Here is a 26,781-nt window from a genome sequence, read left to right on the forward strand (position 1 = left end):
ATGACGTCTATCTTCTTTTTCGTCTTCTCCTGTTTGTCTTCTGTTTTCATTTTTTCTCTCTATTTTCCAGCAGTTTTTGAAGCTTCCTGCTCCCGTATTTTATTTCTTTTTTTCCTCCTTTTCTATCCCATTTTTTCCTTTTTGTTCCATTTTTACTGCTTTTATGTTCAATTTTTCGTCTTGTTTTTCTTTCTTTCTGTCCAGTCTCCTTTTTTTGCCTCGTTTTCCTTCTTATGTAATGTTCTTATTTTTTCCTTCGACATTTCTCATGTAAAAAATCACGAGGTAAGCTATTCAATGGTAAGCAAATGTTAGGAAAAAGTATGGCAAATTGCCAATTGTTGCATAACTAAGCACTCGTTTGATGATTTTGAACAAATGAAAGCATATTTTTTCGGTAAAACCGCTTACCATGCCGATAGGCTAATACAAAATTAGTTTCCATAGCTATCTGTATGGAAACTAATTATATATTAGTCTATCGGCACAGTAAGCGGTTTTACCGGAAAAATCTGCTTTCATTTGTTCAAAATCATCAAATTGCTCCAAACGAGTGCTTAGCGATGCAACAATTGGCAATTTGCCCTACTTTTTCCTAACATTTCTTCTACTTTGCTTACCATTGAAAAGCTTACCATCGTGATTTTTTACATGAGAAATGTCGAAGGAAAACATAAGAACATTACATAAGAAGGAAAACGAGGCAAAAAAGAAGAGACTGGACAGAAAGAAAGAAAAAACAACACGAAAAATTGAACATAAAAGGAGTGAAAATGGAACAAAAAGCAAAAAATGGGATAGAAAAGGAGGTAAAAAAGAGCTAAAATACGGGAGCCGGAAACTTGTAAAACAAGAATGCTAGAAAATAGAGAGAAAAAATGAAAACAAGACCAACAGGATCAGGACGAAAAAGAAGATAGACGTCATAAAAAAAGGAGCAAAAAAAATGACCTTATAAGAGGAAGAACGGAACAGACGAAAACAAAAAAAAATAGAAAAGGAATTAACTAGACAGAAAACAAAAAACTAGAACAAAATAAAAAGAGCAAAAACGGCCCTGTGAATAAAACAAGGCGAAAAAACGAAACAGGAAAGAGAAAAACAAGCAGAAAATCAGGACTAAGAAAGGCAAAAAGTAAGACAGAAAAAGCAGTGAAAGAAAAGAAAGTGGTATAAAAGAAAAAACCAAGAGAAAAAGAAAAAACGCGACTAAAATGGTTGAAAAATGTTAAAGAAAAATAAGGAAAACGAGACAAGAAAGGGAAAACGGAAGAGAAATCAAGAAAACCCAAAAGGGAAAAAAAGAGCGATAGAAAAACGAAAACCGATAGAACGAGACAACGGACAACGAGATATAAAAGGGAGCAAAATGGGATGATAAAGTGAGATAGAAAAAGACAGAAAGACATTTAAAAAAATTAAAGAAAAAGGTGAAACTAGAACTAAAAACGAATAAAAGAGAGCCAAAAACAAATAAACGTAACAAAAAGAACGTAACAGAAAAACCGGGGCATCTAAAAGAGTTGAAATGGAACAGATTTAGAAAAAATACAGAAACTGGAAACGAAAAATGGAAGTGAAAAGACGGAAATCTAATAAGATAATAATCCAAAAATCTAATAAATGTGTTTTTGTGAAAAAGGAATATTGGAAGAACTGTGAAAAATAATTGACTGGGAAAAGACGGAAAACAGGAAAGAAAATTTCATTACAAAAAAAAATGAATTTTCACAAGAGAGGTAAAACAGAAAACAAAAAAATGGGACATGAAACGAAGAAAAAAAAGAATATGAGAAAAAGGACCCGACTGAATAGAAAGAAAGAAATGAGAGACAATAGAGAAAAACGGTAAAGAAAAGACGGCAAACTGGACTGTTAAGAAAATGGGATAGAAAAGAAGGAAAAAAGGGAGAAAATATGGGAACAGTAAAATCTTAAAACGAGAATGATGGAAAATAAAGAGTACAAATTAAAATAGATAACAAACAAGATAAAATGAAAAAGATGATAGACGTCATACAAAAAGAGTAAAAACAGGACGTAATATAAAGAAGGACAGAACAGACGAAAATAGAAAAAAGAATTAACGAGACAGAAAACAAGAAACTGCACCAAAAAAGAAGAAAAATGGCCGGGACAGACGAAAAGCGAATCAAAAAAGAGAAAAACAAATGGAAAATTTGAACCAAAAAAAAGCAAAAAACAGGATAGAAAAAGAAGATAAGAAAAGGAGAGAAAACGAAACAACACGACAAACAAATGAAATGAGCAAATGAGACAAGAAAGTGAACAGAAAACAAGAGAAACTGAAAGGGAAAAAAGAATAGCGAGAGAAAAATAAGGAGACCGATAGTAGAGAAAAATGGGAATGTAAAGTAGGACAGATAAAGAAGAAAAGAAAAACAAAAAACGAAGAAAAAGGTGAAAAAAAGAAAGTCAGTCAGAAAGAGAGCCAAAACAGAATGAACGTAACAGAAAAAAAAGAACAGTAAAGAGAAAAACAAGAAGAAAATCAGGACTGAAAAAGACGAAATAAAACGCAGAAGAAGAAGAAAGCACATAAAAGCAGAGAAAGAAGTAAAAGCGGGATAAAAGGAAAAAGAAAAAAAGGAGGGACGAGACAAATAGAGAGAGAAAAAACGCGACTAAAATGGCGAAGGGGAAAAAAGAAAACCGATAGAAGAAACGAAGAAAACGGTAAAATGGGAATGGGATGGTAAAGTGGAACAGAAAAAGGAGAGAACAAATACAGGAAAAACTGGACAAAAGAAAAAGGTGAAACAAGAAGAAGGAAATGGAAGCCAAAAAGAGAACAACAAAAAAACGGGGTAAAACGGAACTGATAAAGATGAAAAACGAGGAGATTAAGAAAAAATACGAAAACTGGCAACGATAAAAAAAGGCGGAAACCTTATGAGGAAGTAAATCTGGAAACAACAGGACAGAAAATAAAAAAATGGGAAGAAAAACGGAAGTAAAAAAAGAAGAAAATGGGAAGCAAAGGAAACCGAAGCAAAAAGGAAGATATTGAACCCAAAGTAAAGAAAAGAAGAAAGAAATGAGACACGGTAACGGTAAAAACTGGACTAAAAAGAAGAAAAATGGAACAAAAAAGGAAAAATGGGTGACTTAAAAGGAGTAAAAGCAGGAGAACAGAACAGATGAAAACAAAAATGAATGGAAAAGGAGTTAACAAGAAAGAAAACAAGAAATTGGGAGAGAAGAGGCTCTGAAAATGAAAAAAAAGTAAAACGAAACACTAAAAAGAAAAACAATAGGAAAATCAGAAAATAAAAAGGCGAAAAACGAGACAGAAAAATAATAGAAAGAATAGACAGCGGGATAAAAGAAAAACGAGAGAGAAATAGAGGGGACTAATAGAGAAAGACATGGCATAAAAACAAAAAACGTGATAGAAAAGGTGAGGCAACAGGAAATAAAAAGAGATAAAAAAGGAAAATGGAACAGAAAACAAGAGAAACCAATTGGAAACAAAAAGAATAACGTGAGGAAAAGAAATCCGATAGAAGAAACGAGAGAAACGGAACGGGATATTAAAGAAGAAAGATAGGAAAAATTCTAAAATGGAAATGTGTTGGGGAAATGAGACAGAAAAGGAAGCAAGCAAAACAGGAAAAACTGACCAAGGAAAAGGTAAGAATGGTTGAAACAGAAAATCCCGAAAGCAAAGAAAAAAAATAGCTAAAACCGGAATTAATGTGACAGAAAAAGATAAACGGAACAGACAAAGACGAAAAACGAGAAGGAAGAGTGTTAGAAAAATACGAAAACTGGAAACGAACAAAACTAAAAAGAAAGAAAAAAGACAGAAACGGGAAAGAGAATTCCAAACAAATGAATTTTTACAAGAGAAAAAAACAGGACTGAAAATAAGAAAAAATAAGACAGGAAACGAAGAAAAACAGAACAATGAAAGAGAATACACGTAATAGGAAAAATAGAAAAACAAAAAAAAAGGAGGAAAAACGACGGAAAAAAGAAGAGAAGAGCAAGAGAGCAAAAAAACAAGAAAACGGTACAGAAAAGAAGAGAAAAGGAACAAAAAGTCGAAAAGCGGAATTGCAAAAGAGAAAGGAACAAAATCTTTTCTGTAAAACGTGCGAGAGCGGAAGACGAAATATGTCAATGCTAATTTCAAGTAAAGCTTCGTAACCTATTTCGTGCTGAGTTCCGAATTCAAGTTTAATTTAATGAACAATGTCAAGTTCAATTTCAAGTTCAATTGCATTTCCGACTTTAAGCCCAATATGAAGTCTAATTTTGTTCCAATTTCAAGTGAAATTTAACTCTGATTTCAAATCCAAATTCTCTTAAAACTTGAATTCCGATTTCTAGTCTAATTCCAAATGTAACTCCAAGTCTAATCGCAAGTCCAATTTTAATCCAATTTACGTCCAATTTCAATTCAAATTTAAGTTCAAATTCGAGCATAATTCAAATTTCATAATTCCATTCCATAATTTCCAAGTCCAATTGAATTCGAGTTTCAAGTAAAATTTCAAGTACAATTTCACAATAAAAAGGCCCAATTTAAAATCCAGTTTTAAACTAATTTCCCTATGTTAAGCCCGATTTAAATTTAGTTTCTAATCCTTTTCCAAGTCTAATTTCTAGTCCAATTTAAACTTTGATTTTACAACCAATTGCACCTGAAAGCGCGGAGTTTTCGCCAATAATAGATTCACCATCCTACGATTGGTCGAATATTCCAGGCCAAAACCAAATTCTTCTAAAAGATCGACTGCCCCACCATTCGTTTATGTCTGGGCACGCTAGTGCTAATCATATAAGACTATCAGGAGGCAGATACTTTCAGAGGCGAAAATGAAGTGTGTGACAGCTTGTTTTGATTGAGATCCCTCCGTCACGAGTAACCGAGCTCGGAGACTAAGAGCCTGTCTGAATGAATGGATCCCGCAATCTGATCCAGAGCATCAGAGCAGATATATCATAACGAATGCACAGCGGACCGCAGCTCAAACTGCGGTCGATCCGATTAGTGTGGTCTAGCTCGGAACGATGAGGTTCATTTCAATTGCGCAGAGCCAGAGGCCACCACCACCGGCTGGAAGTATCGATTGTCTTTGCTGTGCAGTGTGCGATCCGTATCAAGTACCGATGGGAATTTAGTCTAAACCGAATCAATGCATTGCATTATGCGAAAATTGAGCATTGAAAGATTCAATGACTTTACCCGGACCCGTCAGCAGAACCTTCACAGTATTGTAAACGAATGGAAATGAATTTTTCATGTGTTGTTTGTGAGCCGTTCCAGTGGAAAACACCGCACCGTACCGGTGCGGTGGTACCAACGAAATTACAACTATAAAGCGCACGGTTTCTTTTACCTTGAGATTATTTATTTATACCTATCCCGACGCCAGCGATCAGCTCAGTAAGCGAGCGCGAAGGAGTTTGTGTGTGTGTGAAACAAACAAATCAGAAATGTATCGAAATTTTATTAATTTGACGGCAATGGCATTCGGATCGGATCATTGCCAAGACGCTGTTAAAACGTGGTGGGACCATTGCGTGGGAAAATATAATTAAAACCGTGAAATGGCCGCAAAGCGAACTCGCCCTGGCGAGCAGAAAGCAGCATGATTTTGGTCCGGTCGGTCTTTCGGGTGCTGGGTGCATGTCGCCTACTACAGCAACAGGCGGTAATTGAGAGTAATCTCCCCGGAGCGCGGAATTATTCACGTGGGAATCATAATCCCCATGGTGGTCCATCCAATGGATAGCATACTCCAACACTGTGTGTTGGAAGTTAAATGCAACGTTTACTTCTAGCCGGAGTCATTCGAGGAAGAAACATTTTTGATTAGTTTCTGGGGTCACCTCCTGTCTGGCTTTGATAAGACCTATCACCTAGTTGAGCTTTAGAAGACAGTGAAAACTTGTTGCTAGCACAAGTTGTCGGATGCAAATTTAAAAGACTTTATTACTAACCGACCATATATACAGTGACTAAAGCCCCCGCTTTTTTTCGTCTAAAATTAATCGTCGTCTGATTAAAACGATGATAAACCCTGAGCAATATATGATTCGAATTGCTTTCACACCTTTGCAGGAACTGCTGAAGCAAGCTCCTTCAAAAAGCTTGCCAATTTTCATACTCAAAAACTTTTTCCAGAACTTTCAGGAGCCAAACGTAACACTCTAAATATTCCTCTTTTTTGTCTACAATTCGGCCTAATTTCTATGAACAAACCGAAGGATGATCCATGAGGAATCCATTTTGTTTTGTATGCAACCAACAGTTTTCTTTTGTTTTCCAAGTTTTTCAACTGGATTTATCCTCGTGTAGAGTCACTTGTATATAAGTTGTAAATAATCGATGAATGTTCTCGTGTCTTCTTACATTTACCTGCAATCAATAAATATATGTTGTACTGATAGTGGAAGTTCACATAACAAGTAACAAGCTGCAAGTTGAACTCTCTAAACCTCCTAATTAAACGTCCAAATCAACTCTATATTTCTATTTCGACGGTAAATACTCGCTATTTGAATTTTATTAGAGGGTGTGTAGCACTTTTATTCCATTCAAGTGAAACAATACTGCAACCAGTTCCAACAGCAGATTTTGAATCGTTGGTGAAAAATATTTCGCGACCTTAAAATTTTGTTTGTGTAATCTCGTAAAAACTCGTCCTGAGGTCCTAAGCACATTCATTACTTGTGATTTGTTATTGTTTTCAGTACTACTACGGATCAAATATTCACTCTGTGCCCAAGCATCATATTTTCGTAGATTTCAGGGCAACATACGATACAATCGAGCGCGAAGAGCTACGGAAGATAATGCACGAGAACGGTTTTCCGGCTACCCTGGAACGAGTGATGAGCTACGTGCGTGTTTCGGGGGCACACTGGCGTCCCTTCGAATCGTGCATAGGGTTTCAATCTGAAAGTCAAGTCTACTTTTTCCTCCGTAATATGCTTTGATCAAGGAGCATATGCTACCACGCTAAGCTGACGATGTACGAAACGCTAATCAGACCGGTAGTTCTCTACGGACTTGAGACAGTGAAGGGCTCTAAACCACAGTAGCGTGTTCTATAACAGATCACACGATAGACTAGTACAGAGCGAATAAACGGTACAGATCTTACAACTCTTTAAAGATTCGAAATATAAAGCACATGTCGTTAAAAAATAAGGAAGACTAGAGGTCCAAAACTGCTTCCTTGTGGGACGCCAGATTGATTACAAAACACACTGAAAGTGAGAGACGGCGATTAAACTAAGCTTGATTTCCGCTAATTTTAAAAGTTCGAGCATCATTTTCTATCTTTCAAAATATGATGTAAATTCTGGAAGATTAGTGAAACAAGATTTTCCATGGTTGAATCCGGGCTGATCATAAGCAATGTGTCGTTTTGCTTCGTACATCAACTGTTTGCTTATGAGACTTTCAAGGAGATAGGTTTTCTTATTTTCTAAAATTCAGTGAGATCCTTTGGCCCAAACTTTTCCAATCTAATCGAATTTAATCTCCGGACCGTCGAGGATTAACTAATGTCATTTAGATCAGAAACCGGGCTGCATTTGACCAATGATATAGCGCCTTATTTCTTATTTTTGAAAAGAGATTTGATTACCAAAATTATTAGTATAAACAATATTATTCTTGAAAATAAAGTCGTGTGGTTCAATGATTGCCCAAAACATCAGGAACGGAAAACTAAATGACCCCGCACCTCCTAACTTGGCTACCCAACTGTACAAATTGGAATATTTCCAGGTATGGCCACGAGGAGGCGCTAGGTAGGCGGTTGGGATGGCTAGAGCTATCCTATATTTTGGACGTTTCTTCCTAGTTGCCTTCCCCATTTCATACCCTGGGGAACTTCGGCCCAAACCGTTGCATTTTTACGATAATTTTGAAAAATAACCTTAAGCATAGGTTGCCGCCCATATGCTGCTACTCCGTTATTGACTAGGAATTATGAAACTTGCAAAATTGGGACAGTACTCTATTCCTCATTGTGTAACCCTATCAGGTCTCCCCGCGAAGTCTCTTAACACCGAGTAACTTGGATATTCGATAATTTCAATCGAGTACATGCGCGCGAGACTGTGATCTCTTCGTGAGTATAATGCGATGACAACGAGAATAAGAACGAATTCGGAGGCCGTCCACCCGAAACAACACGTCTCTCAAAGAATCAAATGCATGGTGACAAAAGCAAAAACTCTCCTTCCCACATCATACCACGCACCTGCCACAAACTACATCAATAGACTTTAATGCAGCATCATGTAGTACACTCGAATCTCGTTTTACGTCCACTAAATAAATCGGTCGATAAAAGGAGACTTAAAACGAGAGGACCTTAATTCAAATTTTCGATGTAAAACAAGTGGACGTTAATACAAATTTGGGACCTACAAAGAAATCATGTAAAATGATAGGACGAATACACAAATGAAAGACCAAATACTTGAAGATGAGCTTTAATAACTCAATTCAAGCGCAGAAATACGTTGATTTGTAAATAACTTCTATAAACAAACCAAAGGAGCATCGATGGGAAAATAATCTAAACTTAAGATAAATTCAAAAATTTCATTTCATTTCTATTAGACACCGGCAGTGATCCAATCAGGTGAAGGTAATCTTTTTTTTTTTTGCAATCACTGAGCTCGAATGTCATCAGTCAAATAGGATATTTTTAAACTTAATATTGAGTAATTCTCGCTGAAACGGGGCCACTACTGTTGACACAAGGTCTTCAAATACAGGTCGGACTCGATTATATAGACTCGCCGAAATTTTTTCACTATATATAATCGAATCCTCTATATAATTGAATCAATAAAAAAAATTTCGTTTTATACACATAATTGTGTTTTTTAAATGTAAAAGAAAAATTTTATTTTTGGCTCTCACCTTAAAGGTAGAAAATATCTTTCTTACATTAAAAATTAATCTGAATATACAACAATACCGCAGAAAAGTACTATCGAAAAAAAATTGACTTCAACCTTTTTATTTGGCGCCTAGGGTGGCCCTTTCTGAGTTAGGGTGGTCTCAAAAAACACGATTTAAGCCTACCTTCCTACCGCAGTATATTTTCTAGAAGGCCCATTGAAATACCTTTCATTTGCTGCGTCAACGCTTTAAATCGCTCCAGTTGTTCAAAAATTTTGAGGAAGGTAGGTAAAAATAGCATTTTTTGGAACCATTCCAATTCAAAAAGCGCCACCCTAGGCGCCAAATAAAAAGTTACGGGTTTAATTATTTTCAAAAAAAGAAAAAAATGAGTGAGCTTTAACAAAATCGGAGTAAATTTTTTATTGATTATATATAATCGAGTCTAAAATTGTATATAATCGAGTCTCTATATAATTGAGTCCGACCTGTATTGGAACTTTTGCACTTAATTGGTTGAAAATGGTTAAAAAAATAAAAATTACACTTTTTATACCTCGAAACAGTGGACCCCTCGTTCGCCAATGGACCTAACAGTTCCGAAAAAAGTTTCTTGATTTTTGTTTCTTGTAGCATTTTTTCTCAGCTTTCCAATGGTCGTCTTAAAATGAAAATCAATTGGGGGGCTCATGGGGAACACGGCAATTTTTTGATAAAATCCAATATGGCGTGACGAAATCTAAGATGGCCGTAAGAAATTTATTTATTCCATTTGAAAGCCCTATTCTTCTTCTTTACAGAAGCGGGTCATTTATTAGTTGTGTCATGGCAAATTTACGAAATATCACATGATAAAGATCTCAAGGTTTGCTAAAAATTCAACTTTTGATGTAGGACGGGCTGGTACCGAATGGCCGAAACACAAATGGCCGAATCACGAATGGCCGAAATCCAAATGGCCGAATTTCAATAACAGTCACAGAAGGCCGAATCGCGAAAGGCCGAATCACGAAAGGCCGAATCACGAATGGCCGAATCACGAAAGGCCGAAATTTTTCGGAATGTCTAAATAACTACTCAATAAAAGACCATGAATTGGCAATTAGTTAACAAATAACTTTAATCAAACAAAAAACAAACTACTACTATTAAACAAGCAAAACATGCTTTACGAACGCCTTTGTTTAGCGCTTAATAAAAGCGCAACTGCGTCAATAAAATTTTTGCTGCTCATTTTGTGAGCATTAACACATTTCGAGTAGATTTTTTCGTCTATTTCTCGGCGCGAATTCGAAACATCCCCCTGAAGAATTCTAAGGATGTTCCCCTCTATCTCCTTTTGCTCCACTCGCAGATCTGTGATGATCCTGGTCATTGACAGGTGATGGGAACCAACAATGGTTGTCCATCGTTGGTGTCATGCTTCCAAGCTGTTTGTGGCCCGCGGTAGCTTGTCAATGACAGGCTTAAAATTTGACCACAGAGTGGGGTGAAACAATGGCTTGTTCCGGTTCCTCCCACTTATGTAAGTATTCCGAAAATATGTAAGGAAATTCTCCAATTCTTCAGGCATCGTTCCTTCCATCGCGTCGTACGCCTCCTGTACCCGATTTTGCGGCAGAAAAGACAAAGCCTAGAATTTTTATTACATTATAAAAACATCAAATAAAAGTACTTTATCAACAAACCTGCAGCCGCTCTACCGCCATGAATATGTCTATGTTGGTCGAGTAATGTTGTTTTAGTCCGCGTATATTTAATTGTTTTATTATATTTTGTGAGAAATGAAAAATGCATAAGAAGCATTCCGCTTCTGCTTGTTTTTGTTGAATAGTATCCCATCAATCCTCGCATAGGTTTTCCTCTCTGCGACAGTACAATTTTAACGACAGGTGCACTTTCTTCGTTATTGAAACCAGCAACATCGGATGAATCGCCGGATGCACTCATTTTTCACAGGACAACTACAAAGTAGCGTGCGGAAAGCAAACCGTGTTCAACAACAATGGACACAACTGTTGGGTTTACTATGTGCGGTCAACAAGGATGGACACGACGGGATATTGAATGAAATATTTCGGCCGCTTTAATAATAGGGTAATAAACTTGTAGTTTACTGCATTTACTTCTTTATGAAAATCCATGACAGTAAGAATAAAATTACAATTATAATATAAGCATATATCTACGAAAGATAATTTTTATACTGGTTTTTATCTCATATTTCTTGATTATAAATACATCTTCATTATAAGGTGCGAGACGTATTTACCGTGTTAGTAGCAAATGTTTCCTAGATGATTCAGGGCGAGACGGCCGTAGGCCGCGAGTGTGCGCCGGTGACCCGCCGTCGGAAGCGCCGGCCACTGCGGGAGGGCAGCCCCCCCGCAGAAACCACTACTATTTAGGTGCATGCATTTTCTTAGGTTTACTATCTATTAGGGATTATTAAAATGGTTTTTCGATATGTCGCGAAACTCGGAAAGGAAAAACAGACACGTTTTATAACAAGAGAAACTAGAACAATCTTTTATTGTATGAGAAACGTGTTTTATATGATTGACACTTGACACACAGTAGAGTGTGTATATTAAGGGGCACAGTAGCGGCGGTTGCATAAAAGATACAACAGTGCAGCCAAAAGTTATTCTTTAACACCCCTGCTCAACCGCTGCAACTCTTTACACCAATAGCAGCTCGATGCTTCTGAAACGCTGCCACCGGTAACCCTTTGGTCATCATATCGGCTGGTTGATTCGTTGATGGAAGGAACTGAAGTCGGATTCTCCCTTGCTTCACTAGATCACGCAGAAAATGGAATTTTACATCGACGTGCTTGAGTCGTCCAAAACTTCTTGAACTATCGGTTATCCGTATCGCAGATTGATTGTCTTCGTAGAACGTAGTCGCCTCTTTCGATTCACACCACAGATCCTGTAGCAAACGAATTAGCCATATTTCATGGCATGCTGCTGTACATAATGCGGTAAGTTCCGCTTCAGTCGACGACAGCGTTACAATTTGCTGCTTCCGGGTAATCCATCCAACTGTGTTCCCAAATATTTGGAAAATGCACCCACTGACAGAACGCCTATCGAACTGATCATTGGCCCAATCAGCATCGGTATACACTTGAACTACTGGTACATCATATCTTCTGTAATAAACCAAAGCCATAGCAACCGTTCCTTTGACGTATCGTAGAATCCTTTTGAGATGTACCCAGTGAATTTCATTTGGACAACTCTGAAATTGGCTTAGAAAGTTCACAGCTGCTGCCAAATCCGGTCTCGTCGTCATCGCCGCGTAGGTTAAGCAACCTACCAACTCTCGATATGGTTTAGTGATCCTCTTCTCTTCTACGCCTTTCGGTAGCTTCAAACGATGCTCTAAAGGAGTTGAGATAGGTTTGCACTCAACCATTTCGAATCTCCGCAAAACTTGTTCATGGTACTTCTGCTGACTAATTTGTAGAACTCCCTTTTCCAAATCGTAGTCAACGATCATGCCCAAAAAGCTTTTGATTTCACCAACGTCGGTCATTTCGAACTCTTGAGATAAAAGAGCTTTCACCATCTTCACCTGCTTCAACGCTCCTGCAATGACGATATCATCAACGTAAAGCACGATAATCAACCTTTCTGATCCGGCTTTGCGAGTGTACAAGCATTGATCATTTTCACTTCTTCGAAATTTCAGCCGCATTTCAACAAAAACATGGAATCGCTCATTCCATGCACGCGAGGCTTGCTTAAGCCCGTATATGGATTTGTGAAGACGACATACTAAACCGTCACCTTGGTCGAAGCCTTCCGGTTGTACCATATATATTTCCTCCGTCAGCGTACCATTTAAAAACGCTGTCTTTACGTCCATCTGATGGACAACTAGCTTCTCTTGGTTAGCTAGAGCCAATACAGTACGTAGGGTATCCAACTTTGCAACGGGAGAATATGTCTCGGTGTAGTCTATTCCGTACCTTTGACTGAATCCTCGAGCCACCAACCGTGCCTTGTACCGGTCTGGTGCTCCATCAACGCCGTGCTTCACAGTAAAGACCCACTTATTAGTAATAGCCGTACGATTCTTCGGTAACTTAGTCAATTTCCACGTCTTATTCTTCTTTAAGGAATCCATTTCTTCGCTAATAGCAGCTTGCCACAAACTCCAGTCACTTCGACTTTTTGCTTCAGCTATAGAATTCGGCAGATTTTCAGCATAACTTGTCGCATTCAAGGCATAGGCAGCATAATCCATTTCATAATCAGCATGCCACGATGGAACTCTTCTATTTCGCTGTGGTCTGCATGGTTCATTACCGCTCTCAACTATCACTGCGTTTGGGTCAGCTTCGGTATCATTCATCTCCGGTTCCTCATCAGAGTCCGAACCTTCACCATCGAAACTATCGAATTCTTCATCTGATTCATTTTCGGAATCCCGTGAATTTGTTACCCGTACGACTTCATGAACATCATTCCCACATTCCGCCTTGGGTATGGAGAAGATATCATTTGAAAGTGATCTGTCGACATGTGGTTTCAACTCCTTAGCTTCAAGAAATTCGACATCTCTAGCGTGTATGATTTGCTTTTTCTTCGGATTCCATACGCGATATCCGTTAGTCGCATACCCCAAAAAAATGCCCTTCCAAGCTTTGTCGTCCATCTTCGTTCGCAGCTCCTTTGGAACGTGTACATATGCACTGCAGCCGAAAGCTCGAAGTTTTCTTACATCTGGTTTGCATCCTTCCCACAATTCGTACGGTGTCATATTCGGTTCAATGGCAGACGATGGACTACGATTCAGTAAATATGCAGCAGTTTGAATCGCTTGACCCCAAAATCGCTTATCTGTACTCGAATCATTCATCATAGCTCGGGCTTTCTCTACGAGAGTTCGATTGAGACGTTCGCTGACTCCATTCTGTTCTGGTGTGTAAGGAACAGTCCACTCCACTAGTATGCCCTTGGATTTACAAAATAGATCAAACTTTCTACTTTTGTACTCACCGCCATTGTCACATCGTAGTCGGTGAATCTTGCGCTCAAATTTTGCAGACACCAACGCCTCATACATCTTGAAGCAGTCGAATACCTCATCCTTCGATGTAATTAAGTATGCCACGACAAAATGACTCCAATCGTCAGTGAATGTCACGAAGTACCTTGCTCCCGATATTCCAACTGGCGTAACCGGACCGCAAACATCTGAATGGATTAGCTCCAGTACACGAGACGAACGCTTTCCCTCCCGCACCATGAATGGCCTCCTCGTTTGCTTGCCGATAACACACGACTCACAAACAAATTTATTCCTGTCGTTAGTCGCACTATCCAGATTCAATCCGATCACCATCTCATCGCGAATCAGTTTCTCCAGGCTTCTTGCATTTAAATGCCCGAACCGACGATGCCATAATTCCAAAGCCTTTGGAACTCTTCCACACGTGAGCATCGATTCACTCGCACTAACTTTGTCAACGAAGAAATTCAATCCGTATAGTCTGCCTACACGCGATCCCGTTGCGACGATTTCTGATCCACGAAAGATTTGCACTTTTCCTTGCTCATAGACCACTTTCATTCCAGCATCGTCCACCCTCATTACAGAAAACAAATTGCATCTTAATTCTGGCACGTACAACACGTTCTTCACTGTGCATTCGATTCGCTTTCCATTAATCTCAGAGAGTACTCGAACTGCCCCGGAATGCTTCGCCACTATACACTGTTCATTCTTCGCGATCGCTATTTCAATCGGCTGATCTAGCTCTTTTAATTCGACAAACATCGACCTGTCATTCACTAGGTGATCAGAGCATCCTGAGTCGATAAACCAATTCACTTTTTGCGAGTCACACTGTACATCGATTCCCCTGCTTACACCGGCAAAACACACACCATTTTGTTCTGCAACGTGTGCTTTAGATTTTTCGTTTTTGTAGGCTCCCTTTTTTTTCACAGGACATTCAGACAATTTGTGTCCTTCCTGCTTGCAACCAAAGCACCTAAATTTCTTCGCTTTTGCAGCTTTCTTGTAGCCCGAAAAGGCAGCCTCATCTACACCGGCAGTGGGGGTAAACAATTCTATACCTTTACGTTTGGTTTCTTCATCAAGTAACCGGCACTTAACAAATTCGATCGACAAATTTTCTTCTGGCATTGTCTCAATCGCGGTAACAACGGTATCAAAAGAACTTCCCAGCGTAAGTAGGAGGTGACAAATCACGTCGATTTCCTCCAATACAGCATCTGTTGCTCGATACTCCCGCACTAACTTATCGAACCGGAGAAAATGTTGCTGTAACGTACCACTCGCGAAACGCATAGTGAGCATCTGACGTTTTAGATGCATTCGACTCGCTATGCTGCGCCGTTCAAATACACGACGTAACGCATCCCAAATATCCTTAGGAGCCGGTTTGTCCTGGATATACTCCAATTGGGAATCGTGTATACGCGAAACTAGTAACGATTTGCACTTTCTGTCCATTTTCTTCCTTTTCTCTCGAGCTAGTTCTTTTCTTTTCCGCGTTTCTTCGTTGTCACCAGCCGCCACTTGTATTTCCGGAACTTCTACAGCAAATGTCTGCACACACTCCACGAGCTCATGCTCCTCCAGGAGTATCAGCATGCGGAACTTCCATGCTGCAAAATTCGTGCCGTCGAAAAGCGGTAGAAAGACACGATCAACTTTTTCTTCCTCCATAACGATCACCACTTTAATCTAATCAATAAATGCGCTACGCGTTTACTGGGCCGAGAACCTAAAATGGTTTTTCGATATGTCGCGAAACTCGGAAAGGAAAAACAGACACGTTTTATAACAAGAGAAACTAGAACAATCTTTTATTGTATGAGAAACGTGTTTTATATGATTGACACTTGACACACAGTAGAGTGTGTATATTAAGGGGCACAGTAGCGGCGGTTGCATAAAAGATACAACAGTGCAGCCAAAAGTTATTCTTTAACAATTATCCCTTAGTTGAGTCCGAACGAGCGGCAGCGAGTAAGGACAGCATGTACCCAACATTTGCGCAGGTTGAAGGCTATGAATATTTTCAGTCGAATATGATATTCGGCCATTCGTGTTTCGGCCATTTGTGATTCGGCCATTCGTGATTCGGCCTTTTGTGATTCGGCCATTCGTGATTCGGCCATTTGATATATTATGCCATTCGTTATTTCGGCCATTTGTGTTTCGGCCATTCGTGATTCGGCCATTTGTGTTTCGGCCATTCATAGGTAATCCTGTAGGACTACGTCTTACTTTGATACGGTAACATGCTAGAATCGCAAAGATGACGGTGACACGAAAAAGTGATAGATTTTGAACGCTTATAGCTCAGCCAATTCTGAATATGTTTTTATGGTTCGCATACCATTCGAATCACAAGATATATGCCTTTTGTATAGTTTTTAGAAGATTGTATTTTGCATGTGGAATTTCCACGTAAAGTGGAGCAATTTTTCCAAATTCACTACAGTATTCGTTCAGTTGTCGCCATACTTACCATATGAAATTGTTATTAATAACATATAATCAATTTAAATGGGAAGTGAGTGATTTTATGCATCTGATTCATTCACAATGTCTCAATTGCTCCAAGCAAAATACATGCGCAAATACCGCAAGCGAGTCCGTGAGGAGGCATTATTAACTGTAACGGCTAAGCAGGCTTCATTTTGCTCATCTTATGCATACAGAGGCAGAGCAATCTGCTGCTCACAACGATCAAGTGCTTTCGTTTTCTGTTCAACCGTTTCCTCTCCCTCCGATCGATGCCTGAATACCGTTTTCTCTTACGAACGCTTATCTTGCGCAGAAGGAGCACAACGACAAGCAGAGCTAAAATTATCTTCGCACACTGGAGACACGAGACTATTCGTTCCGTGTCCCAAAGACCTTGGAAGCATGCATTCGGTAGCGCTCCGGCAGAAAAAGAAAGATAAAACCAAACTGATGCTCACTCGCCGGTAGACCCGGAAAAAAATAACCATAATTCGAAGATAAAAATTATTGCAACAGTAGGATACAAAATATAGTAAAAAAAATAAAATTTATCGTCAGAAAAGATAACCAAACCATCAAACTTATTGTTGTCCACCATAACTTTCATTCAGAGTTTTCAGAGATTCTACCATAAAAATGACGGGTTGTTAAGTATCTACTATAAAAAAATCTAGTTTTTCTCTAATAAATATTTTCATTCACAGTAAAAGTTATCGTTCTTTTATGGTAATTTTTTTAGGCGAAAAAACAAAATATAATTATAGCATAAAATAATAAACAAAAAAATGAATAAAATTTGAATTTGAGGCACTTTACCATAAATTTACCATAAGTTTCAATGTTCACAATAAAAACGGTTGTTGTTTTTAGTATAAAATTTAATGTAATTTTTTTTCGGAGAGCAAAGCACTGCAGATACAAAACAAAACTCGTCGCGTCGGAGAAGGAAACATCCGACTGAGAGAGAGCAAATCGATTCGTCTTCTGCGCTTTGCCAATAAAACGCCGAGTATAGAGATTTTTTTGTAGAGCACGTCTGAAGCCTGTGGCTAAGAGGCCAGCTTGACGGTAACAGACCGCAGTAATCTCTATCGTTTGAGAAAAAACAGAAGTGATTAAGTGCAGCCACTTCAGGCATCATTAGTAGGTGCATCGCTCGAAATAGCTGGTCCCTCCAAGGTTGAAGTGTTGCGTGAGGTGACCGCTCCGGCGCAAGTAGATGCCAGCGTATCGCCTAACGTAACTGGTGAGTCTTATGGAGACCAAAAAGATGTAATGTAGGGTACGGGATCAGTCACCAGACATTAGTAATTAGTAGTTCCTTTTATTGCTTGAACGTTTTTGTTTATTACGTTTATACGTATTTCTCTGTTACTTAATGCCTATAATCCTAACAGGTCCTGCTTGTGGCAGAACATGAGATAATTAAAAGCTATTGTAATTATTTTGAAATCCTTAGAGTTGTTTATGGTTAAATATTTGTAGGGATCAGTAGCCAATCCATTCGTTCCAGTCAATAATAACCTTTCAAAATGGTTCTTTTCAGAACCATCATAACCGTCAATGAAGAGTATTATGTTTTCCACTGGCAATCAATTTTCTCATAAGTGTTTTTATAACGGTGCGTCTAGATTGGCAACTAGTGGCATGCAAGTTGTTCCTAACTGTTGCTAATGTTTCCAAGTAACTGTGGCGGCGTATCACACAAGTGCAGGTGGCGACAGGAGCAACAAAGAGCAAAAACTAGCAACATATCGCATGCTAAATGTAGTCAAAATTGGTCATTCTAAACGCACCTTTACATTAACTTTGCGTAGTCCTACGCTGAACATGCGGTCGTGTCTTGTACACAACCCCTCTGATTTTTTTTGGAATTGTTAGACCCCTTGGCGAACGAGGGGTCCACTGTTTCGAGGTATTAAAAGTGTAATTCTTATTTTTTAACCATTTTCAACCAATTAAGTGCAAAAGTTCCAATATTTGAAGACCTCATGTCAGTAGTGGCTCCGTTTCAGTGAGAATTATTCATAAATATTTTTGCCATTAGAACAAACAATCAAATTAAAACATAACATATGACTACTTTTATGGACATTGGTTATGGTTATGGCCATTTCAAGTGTAATTTGGGATCAGGTTTTATTCTGGCTTTCAGGAGGATTTTTTCGCGAATTTTGAATTTTCATTTTCAGTTGCGTCATGCATAAGGACGTAAGGCCGTAGGTATGCGGACCACTTTATCCTTTGGCTTTTTTGCAGCCGTCATATTTTTATTCTGGCCTTTAGTTAGCAGAACTTTTTGGGATCAATTTTTATTGTAGTCTTTTCTGCTTACTATAAGCGTTTGTTGGCCATTTTATGCTTAACTGGCAGTACTGTCTGTTGGGAGTACAAATTATTTTGGTCAGTTTGTTTAAGATCAACAACTCATCAATTCAAAAATGGAATTTAAAAATTCGCACAGTAACTGCTTGTTGTGTCACTCACAATTGTTCATCAGCAAGTTTCTTTTGTATTTGATTCAGATTTTCATTAAATAATGCTTCCCATACTTTGTCTTCGAACTTTTTAGCTCTCCAGAGCGGAATTCTTTTTCAACTCTGAAATCACCATTCTTGAAATGTTGAAATAATTTATTACAAGATTTATCAGAAGGATCATTTTTGTTATAAGTTTCCACTTTTTCCACTTAAAGCAGAAAATTAAAACTTCTCGCAAATGCCGCTGGACATTTTCAAAACTAATATGTCTAACCACTAGGTAAGCCTCATAAATCAGCAAAATTCACAGCTCGAACGCTCAAAACCGGACAGAACTGGTTTTTTACACATACTATTTTAGAAGTTTTATTGGCTTCATTTCAAACAATATTTGGAATTGTTTTTCCCCGTCCCACCTTCCAGAGAATTTTCGGTGATTTGACAATTTTGAGCTTTAGCTGGATCGTTTTGTAACAACCAGTTTGAGCATTTTTGGCATTTTTTGATATTTTTTTTATTTTGAGGTTTTCTCCACATAATCGGGGTTATTTTTAACCTTTTCTAGTATTTAGAAGCATTGGCCTTTTCTAACCTAATTCTAACCTAACCTAAAAATGTAAATAAATGCTAGACAAATAAAACTAATTTAGGCCGTTATTTCATAGAAATATTTTTGTTGTTGATATTTTGATTTGAATTTGTTCCAAAACTCACGGGAACAAGCCTCAGCTGTTCTTGCGGCCGAGTTTTCAGAGCACGGGGGAACTTTTTCATATTTATTTCATTCAACACCGGTGCAATCTATATAAATCAAGAAAAAGTATTTAACCGCAAATAACGAGACATCCAATTTTAGAGAAGAAAAATTTAAAATTAAATGAGCCAAGCAGAAACATATTAGTCACTTTCGATTGGCAATGATTTATGAAGATCGATTTGACAATTTCCATTTCCACACTGCAAAGATGCAACGCCTTCGGCGTCGCTTACGTTCACCCAATGAATCGATTTTTCCACCTTCACCAGGCATCTCTCGCGATGCGATGGTGAAATTTTAAGCATACTTCAACCTACCTTCACCTGTCTCGCCTGTGGTGCGATCAATTTCCTCCCGTGTCGGTCGGTCGGTTGGTCGGGCCGGTCGGTCGGTTTACATCTATCTTCAGATGCTAATGATCTGCTTCCCGTTAATAAAAAAGCAATCATTTCAGGCTAGGTGCCGGTCTAGTTTTCATGCTTTTCGCCTTTTACGCACAGTTGACTTAACATACATATCTACTGTGACGACGGCGGTGCGGTGCGGCGACGATGCTGTAGGTATTTAGGACGTACATGCCAATCAGTTGAAAAAGTCGTCTGGTCTAACCTACCCTCTAGAAGGTAAATTTAATTTTTCCTTTAAACCCCCCGACTCCGAGAAGAATTTGTAACGGCAAAGCCATAAGTAGATTAAAAATCAAACCAAGCACGGTTTGTTTGCGATACTATAGATTGTTAGTGGCACCACCACCGTGCGATCGAGAGAGAGGATTGTCGTCAATCGTGCAAAACTTGTCTGGGAGGTTGGGTCAATAGAAGAAAAAAAGCAAAGCGTAGAGAAGCCGTGCACTTCTAATAGCTACCTACATATGGGCGGGGTTATTTTTAAATTCACGATATCTAAGAATAAACTGTCGTCGGTTTCATTGTCATCATCATTAGTACCTTCCGTTGCATTGTCATCAGCAATGGACGACAGTGATGGAGGGTTTTTTTTTTTTAAAAAAGGGCTCATCCTGACAGGCCGGACTGACGTCCTGAAGTCCGTTCGCCCCGTCCGTCCGTACCATGTGTGGTGACGCGATGACGTTTTTAAGAATTTTGCTTCCGCCGGCCGCACCGCGACCGTACAGATCAAAGCTCTTGTTGACGTAAACTAAACAATCTACTTAAGCGATCTAATTTTAAACCTTCTTTTTTTTTTCAAAATAAACCCGTTGATATGTTTATGCAACCGGCACCGTACGGGAAGAGGAAGAAGCCACTCGACGATTGCTATTGCGAATGAGAAGGATGCACTCATAGTTGAAGCTTATGGATGATTACACGTCGAAATTTTTTCCAGTAAAAATGAACTATTTAAATTTTTTTTGTTTTTTTGTTTTTTTGCACAATGAAAAAAATATTTAAAATGTTGGATATCTCAGTTCAGTTAGCTTTTGAGTGTATATCATTCATATGACCGCTTACGTTTTGCGTACGTACAGCAGCGGACAGACAGGCCGCCGGGCCGAATCGCGCAACGTTCGCCCCGTTATGTTTGGGTGCGGTGCCATGCCCCGTGCGACGACTAATCGCTGTTCCGACTCCGGGTATAAGGTTGGTTGGTGGATTATTCACCACGACATCCACCACACCACATCCATAGCCGTGCGCCATTCGTCTGGAACGTTGATCGATCGATATTGTTTTCACGATTTGCGTCTTCACCGACCAGTTCACCAGTTCACTGGGTTCGCCTCGAATATTGGTTTGGTTCAACGCCGCCGTTTATTAGTGTCTATTGTTGTCTGACGTATGCGCGAAACCAACATAAATAGCTACATATGCTAGGCAATTTTCTCGCGCGCACTCTGCAAGTGCATACGAACCCACGCACGGTGGGAAAAACTCTGGGACAAAAACTCAGATTCGTTTTTTTTTTACCAAAGTGCGGTATTTAATAGGTGATTTTTAAAAGTTTGTTTTGCTCGGTTTGGGTTTCTCATTTTTTCTAAATAACTTTTTCTAATTAGTTTCACTGTCCAATGGCATAACGAATGGATCATCGCATTCGCCTGTCACGGATATTTACCCTGCTGGTTGCGCCCAAGTGCGCATATACCTAGCACCATAGAGGAAATAGAGCGAGATAATACGACGACGGCGACGACGATGACGGTGATGATGCATGTTTGCCGATCCCGTCGTCGCGACCGACTGGGCGAACCAGAGGTCAGAGGGGCAACGTTTTATTTTCTGCCGTGCCAAAATAAGATTTTCAAGTTTGTCTATAGCTAGCTGACGCTTGTCTAACGTCTAATGTTGCAGATACTATCCCATTTGCAGAACTTGAACTTGAACTCGTCAATTAGCGAGCTGCTGGGAGTTTCACATTGCAACATACTCAACGCTCTTATATCTCTTCTCATAATTTCTCAGTATCATTTTTCTACCCTTAAAAGCTAAGCAGCAAATTGGTAGCTACGCTTAACAAGTTGCAATGACTCTTACCTTTTGTCCGAAAACCCGCGCTGAGAATCGCGACTAACACGCTGACAGACGAACAGCGTCACGCGCAGTCGTAAGGGCCTGCATAGTGTCGTCGTCCTGAAAGTAAAAACAAGTTAGATTAAAACTTCTCGGTCGGTGGTTTCTACAGTAGAAGGAGGAAGAGGCACGATTTGTGTGTCTAAAAAAATAACCCAAACCAGATACGTCGCTACGCTAATAAGGGGGGTTGCGCAGTCTCCTTTTGTCCAGCGCCTCTATGGTTCAAAGGTACACGGGTATCGAAGGCAAACCGTTTTCCAGCAGTGAGGCGGTTTGGAATCGAACGAATGAAATGGTACTTGGATGGAACCCGCACTGGGATGGATACGATGGGTGGAGGTGAAACTATTCAGTCACTATCCTGTAAGCATATTAGACCGGTTCTACGACATGTGGTGGACCAAGCATTGATGGAAGTTTACTGACGGGTTCGTGCCTTACTGCATGCTCCGGTCGTTTTTCTGGGAATGCTCACTTCAAACAAATCAACTGATGCGTGATTCTTGGCGCGTGCCAAATTGAAAAATACTCAATTTTTGTTGCCAGTTCATCATGGAAAGGCTCACACTTGAGCAACGTTTATGAATCGTTCAATTGTGTCAACAAAATTAGTGTTCTGTGAAAAATGTGTTTCGCAAACTTAGACCATAAAATTATGGTCATCATAATCGACCATAATCAAACTACAATGAACAAATTTTGCACGAATTTATCTCAATTAACACATGTAGGAAAATATATGTACATAGAGTTATTTATTTAAAAATGCAGGAAAATATGTGGTGCGCAGAATTAGTTGCGTGTACGGTATGTAGAGTAAGTACAATAGAGAATATTGCAGCCTTAGAAGCAAGTATTGATAAGCAAAGTCACGTAGAATACAGCTCTTTGTTGAAATGTAGCCAAATGGTCTGCTTTAGTAGTGGTAATGGTGTAAAAATCGCATCGATTGATTAGAAATTTTTCTACAATAACACACTAACAGTAAACACGAATTTCTCCAGAACCGCTGAACCGATTTTAATAGTTTTAATACCAAATCTCCTTTTCGGTTTCCGGTTGTATTACGGATTATCCGTAAGTAAAGTGACTGTCTCAAGTCCGTAGAGGACTACTGATCTCGGTCTGATTAGTGTTTTATAAATCGTCAGCTTTGTGCGTCCTTGACCCAAGCGCCTTGCAGTGAAAAAAATAAGATCGACTTCCAGCTTGAACGCATCACTGAAGCTTCTTACTTGCATTGTTGTCGGCAGTGACCAGTGATCCCAAATATGCGAACTCATCAACCACTTCCAGTTCATCACCATCAATAGTCACTGTCCGTGGGAGGCAAACGTTGCTTTCTCTGGAGCCTCTTCCTACATTTTATATTTGGTTTTCGGCGCATTGATTTGTAACCCTATCCTCCTAGCCACCGTGTTTAGTCTGGCGTAGATTGCCTCCGCCGTCCCAAGGTCGTCTGCGAAGGCTAAGAGTTGGCTACTCTTGCTGAAGATCGTTGCTCTCGTTTCGATGCCCGCTCGCCGGATCACACGTTCAATAGCGATATTGAATAACATACAGGACAGTCCATCCCCTTGCCGCAGCTTCCTGCGCGATTCGAAAGGACTAGAGAGTGTCCCCGAAACGCGCACGTATCACATCACTTGCTCACGCTCCAGAGCAGCTTTGATCAGCCGCGTCAGTTTGTCCGGAAAACCGTACTCGTGCATTATCTGCCATAGCTGTTCTCGTTCAACTGTATCGTATGCTGCCCTGAAATCCACGAAGATGTGATGGGTGGACGTTGTACTCTCGAAATTTTTGGAAGATCTGTCGGAGAGTAAAAATTTGATCCGTCGTAACACAATCTGGGAGAGCCTGGGATCTGGGTGTTGACCAACGTGATGCTGCGGTAATTACAGCAATCTAGCCGGTCGCCATTTTTGTAGATGGGACAGACTACACCTTCCGTCCACTCCTCCGGTAGTTTATCCTCCTCTCAAATCCTAGAAATAATCCAATTAAGTGCCATTGCTTGATCCAAGCATTGCAGTACGTTTTGTTTTCAATGAAAAACGCATGCAGATTTTCTCGGTAATCGAGGACACATAAAACTCAAAAGAAAAGTGGGAAAACTGTTGAAAATGCAGAATCCTCAAAAAATGTTTTATTGTCCATCATTTCATCGTTTGGTGTTGAAAATTACACAGTGGAATTTTACTTTGTTCCTATATTATGGCTGAAAAAAAAATCAATTTTGCTGAAAATTACTTAAATAAATCACATCTCATGGACCACTTTCTTTTAAAACGTAAGCAAGTTTACCTCTGGTAATATTACAAGAAATGTGTTCTTGCAAAAGTTTCTACCGTGGTGGAAACTCCAAATTATTCAAAATTATAATTTTTCAAATAATTTCTCGCGTAACTTTTCAAAGTGCTCACTATAATATTGAGAGACTCTTTTCAATGTCCTTCTATTCCGATTCGTGTGCTGCCATAACTGAGGAACGAAAAATAATGATTTAATAAAATTTTCTTCACTAAAAGATTAGCAGTTGGTGAACAAAAAATTTTGCCCAGGAGAGCAAGCGGCTTAGAATCGTTGGACCGAGCAAAAAGGAATTCGGGTCGGTATCAAAGCCAACTAACTAGGCAGCACCGCCGCCCAGTCGAGATTCGAACATACGACGACCGGCTTGTTAGACCAGCACACAGTGGCGCCAGTCAGAACAAAACTGAGACAAAACTAATAAAATTGGCAAAGTAGCATGGAACTTACATATTTTGTATATAACTGTGAACCAAATTGACCACTAAAACTTAGTTTTCAAATATTAAAAAAAATCAATAATTAGGGTGTCTCTAAAATAATTCTCTAAGAAAAGTTTCGTAACTACTTGAACTATTATTTTTATTTTGTGTTTTTTGCATTGGGATAATTAGGAGAAGTAGTAATGACCTTGTAACACTCAGCAAATCATAAGGTTGCGCCACATTTAAAAATAAATTTTGAATTTTAAAAATAGCGCTTTCTCCAGCCAATAACCATGTTTATTCACTAAAATTTGAATATCAAAGTGTCACTTCTGCTCTATCGACCTGGTACTAACCTATACCTGCTAAATGCTCAAAGATTTACTTTAAAAATATCTGTAACAGTATTGCTTGAAGTAATTACAAAGTGGAATTGCCTAAAAACACATGGTTCTATAAAATTCAATATTTTTAGTCTTTGTGCAAATCTGCGCAAAATGCGGATATGATTTTTGGAAAGTAGACTAAATTCTACATAAAATATGAAAAAATGACGGTTACCTTCCGTTCCCAAAAAAAAAGATGCTAAACTTTGAAAATGCGAAGTCACATGTGTGTTACTATTTGGAGTTTTGAAGCAAATATATTTTAGAGTGTACTTGATGTTCGTCAATCTGCAAAATAAGGTGCTAATCTATAACCATTTCAATACCAAATCACGTTTTTTTGTATGCAAATACCTAACAGGATACGATTAAAAACCGTTTTTCGAAATTTGCGTTGAATGAAAAATATGAGAAGTTGTCACACAAACCTCAGATTCAAAAATTTCTCCAAAAAGCTGTATCATTCCCAGCACTTTGAAATTTTGCAATTAAGTTATTTAGTCTGTCTACTTTCATAGAAAAATAATACTTCATGAAAAACTTCAGTTCCATTTTGGGTGTTTTGTCCCAATATTTTCCACTGTGCAGCATCGTATCTCGAAGCTAACTGGGCTGATGTAGAATCTGATCAAAAATGTAGCCCAAAATGTGGTCTATAATCTGGTCTAGATCCACAATCTGATCACATATGAGCCTAGGTGCCCAGATTGATGCTGTCTATACCGATCTAAAAGCTGCATTTGTCCGTGTTGACCACAGCATATCTGTGATAAACTGGATAAACTTGGTGTCGGCTCCAGCCTTGTACGATGGTTTCGATCCTATCTGTTAGATCGAATGCTCTACGTGAAGTTGGATGAAGTGCAATTCGAGTATTTCTCCAACCTCTCCGGCATCCCACAGGGCAGCAATTTAGGCCCGCTTCTCTTTATGCTGTTTATCAACGACATGTGGCTCCTACCTTCAGAAGATTGCCGCATGCTTTATGCAGACGATATCAAACTAAGTATTTAACATTATTAGAAATTATGCTGACTGTTTAGAGCTTCAGCGCTTAGTTGACGTTTTTCTGCAATGGTGCTCCAATAATCTACAAACCGTCAGTATCGAGAGGTGTTGTGCGATTTCATTGCATCGCAAGTCCAGCCCGGTTACCTTCAACTATACTATGAGTGATCAGATTGTAGCTAGAGTAGATACGGTTCGTGATCTGGGTGTAACTCTGGATACGTCATTCACCTTTAGGCCGGATTACCTACGAATGGCCGAAACACAAATGGCCGAAATTACCATTCGTGGCCATCGGGATCGGGATTTCGGGATCCTAGTTGTCTTCGATCACTGTATTGTGCGTTGGTGCGTTCTATTCTTGAGTCTAACCCAGAGGTTTGGTGTCCATTCAACGCTTACTGGAATGCAAAAATTGAAGCCGTGCAATGAAGATTTGTACGGTATGCTTTACGCTT

The 26,781-nt window shown here is 39.1% G+C and overlaps 1 protein-coding gene across 1 annotated transcript in view; it reads left to right on the forward strand.

The window, feature by feature from the left end:
- LOC128746081 (uncharacterized) overlaps positions 1-26,781 on the forward strand; it is a 59,502-nt gene that overhangs the window by 16,875 nt on the left and 15,846 nt on the right. The window lies entirely within an intron of this gene.

The sequence above is a fragment of the Sabethes cyaneus genome, chromosome 1 (genome assembly GCF_943734655.1).
Source record: "Sabethes cyaneus chromosome 1, idSabCyanKW18_F2, whole genome shotgun sequence".
Lineage (NCBI taxonomy): Eukaryota > Metazoa > Arthropoda > Insecta > Diptera > Culicidae > Sabethes > Sabethes cyaneus.